General features: G+C 41.9%; 1 pseudogene; it reads left to right on the top strand.

Moving 5' to 3' along the window:
* The first annotated feature begins 563 nt into the window (after positions 1-563).
* Positions 564-717, top strand: LOC122127924 (annotated as a pseudogene).
* The last annotated feature ends 2,026 nt before the right edge of the window (positions 718-2,743 follow it).

Here is a 2,743-nt window from a genome sequence, read left to right as displayed (position 1 = left end):
GCAGCCAGAGGATCCTTTTGGAAAGACATGTACATTGTGTGTGTGTGTGTGTGTGTGTGAGAGAGAGAGAGAGAGAGAGAGAAAGAGAGAGAGAGAGAGAGAAAGAGAGAGAGAGAGGAAGAGAGAGGAGAGAGAGACTCAGAGAAATAGAGAAACAGAGACAGAGAGACAAAGACAGAGAGACAGACAGACAGAGAAACAGAAATACTGGGGTTTGACCTCAGGGCCTTGCTTGCTTGCTTGCTCAGCTGTCACCTTATCACTTGAACCACACCCAAAACACAGGATTTGTTTTTTTGGGTTTCTTTGGCGGTTATGTTATTTTGAAGGTGGAGACTCATGGGTTTTTCTACCTGGGCTGGCTTTGAATTGTGATCCTCTGGATCTTAGCCTGCTGGGTAGATGGATTATAGGTGTGATCCACTGGCACCTGTCTAGGAGTATACATCTTTAGGTTAGTAGCCACCTCAGTGGACAGAACAGGTCTTTTTAGTATGAATGTATATGGTGAGAGCTGGCTTGCAAGTAGATGAGACTGAACTTTGTTTCTGAACTTGAACACTATCGCTTCTCGGCCTTTTGGCTAAGATCAAGTGTAGCATCTGAACTTGAACACTTTTTGTAATACAAAGTGGTCACTAGCAGATGGCCATTTTCCAGAATGACATTCCAGGACCTGCTGCTTGTAACACTTCCAACAGTCTGGCTCCCTGCCCACCATCCCAGGCACACTCCTGTTCTGTTCTTCACTGTGGATGCTACTAGGTACCAGGTGCCAGTGAATACAGCTTTGCCTGGGGTCCATACTGGTGTGTAGCACTTCATGGAATCTGGCTAATAGGGTACAGAGTGAGCATCTTAGTATACCCTTAAAAATTGTAGTCAAAGCCGGGCTCTGGTGGTTCACGCCTGTAATCCTAGCTACTCAGGAGACTGAGATCTGAGGATCATGGTTCAAAGCTGTCCCAGGTAGAACCGTCTGTGAAACTTTTGGCTCCAATAAACTACTCAGAAAAAGCCAGAAGTGGTGCTATGACTCAAGTGGTAGGAGGCTAACCTTGAGCACAAAGAGGCCCAGGAACAGCACCTAAGCCCTGAGTTCAAGCCCCATGACTGACAAAACAAATGCAGTCAGATCGTAAACATTTTTCTATAAAATATTTTAAACATACAGGAAAATATCAATATAACAAACATTTATGCATCCACCTAAAAGCCTTTTTCATTTTTCTTCCTATTAAATATTGTATTATTTGATGTGTCATAGCCTTCTCCCCTTGGTTTTTTTTCTCTCCTCACTTTCCTCCTTCCGACCTCAGTGGGTTCCTTTAATCCAAAGAGTATTTTTCCATCTTATGCCATTTTTTGCATTTCTATTATATGTGTATAGATCTTTATAAACGACAGTGCTATTGTGCACTTTTGAACTTTAAAGTCTTTGTTTGGGTGTTTGGGGGATAGAAATGGACTAGTAGAGCCAAGCCTATTCTCTGCTGCTCGTAACTAGAATAACTGGTCAATTCTTCCATAGTTTGATTTTTTTCATCTCTGATTTTGGAAGTTTCCATGCTGTTTAATTTCTGACTGTACTGTTGTGTTATATTCCATTTTACTAATAAATCATAATTTATCCTCTTTCCATATGATTGGTATTTATGCTGCTTACCTTTCTCTTGCCCTTCACAAAACATTGCCATGTTTATTCTAATACCTGTCCTATTCATACACACACATGCACATGCGTGTGCACACATGCACACACACATATGATCTACAGGGTTTCAGAAGATTTCTTTTTTTTTAAAAAAGTCCTAAATTATAGCGAGGTGCTGGGAGGGGCCTGGCTCATGACTATGAGAGTTAGTCCTGAAAGATAATTGTTGTGCAAGGTCAACTGCAGGCAGAAAGGTTTGGTAGAGGGGCTGGGAAGGTGGCTCATTGGCAGAGCGCTTGCCTTGCATGCCTGAGGCCCTGGGTTCGATTCCTCAGCACCACATAAGCAAAAAGAAAAAAGCCAGAAGTGGCGCTGTAGCTCAAGTGGTAGAGCGCTAGCCTTGAGCTGAAAAGCTGAGGGACAGTGCCCAGGCCCAGAGTTCAGGCCCCATGACCTGACCCCCCCAAAAAAACAAAAAACAAAAAGAAAGGTTTGGTAGACTCCAGCTCCATATAACCAGGGAACAAAGCAGGGCTAGAGACATGGCTTAGGTGGTACAGAGGCAGCCTGGCAAGTGTGAGGACTTGAGTTCAAATATCACCAAAAGAAATCCTAAATTATGTCTTATTGTGTTAAAAGATAAATTTCTTTTATCACCCAAAGATATACAGTGTTAGAAGACAAAGAACAATCTAGAAAAAAATATTCACAGCACATGAAACTAACAAAGGATTATGTCCAACATGTATGCAAGATTCCTAGAAATGAATAGGAAGAAGACAAACATCTACAGCAAGGGACAAAGTAGAGAAAGGCAAATGGCAGGAGAAGCAAGGGGGAAAAATACTCACCAGCACTGATAGTGAAGAAATGCAAATCAGAACAACAGCAAACTCTCCTCAGGTTGGTGGGAAATGTTATACACCAGCAGCAAAGGTGAGGCTAAGGAATGGGGAATTCTCACCCTTCTAGAAGCTGTAGCACAGAACAACAGACAGAGCTCCAGAAAATCCACTTGTAGGTATACATGCTATACATATATTTTGTTGAAATATGTTTGTATTATGTGTATAGATATTAAATATGTAT

Source organism: Dipodomys spectabilis, unplaced genomic scaffold (genome assembly GCF_019054845.1).
Source record: "Dipodomys spectabilis isolate Male_0828 unplaced genomic scaffold, ASM1905484v1 ptg000009l, whole genome shotgun sequence".
NCBI lineage: Eukaryota > Metazoa > Chordata > Mammalia > Rodentia > Heteromyidae > Dipodomys > Dipodomys spectabilis.
This window is presented reverse-complemented; position numbering and strand designations above follow the sequence as displayed.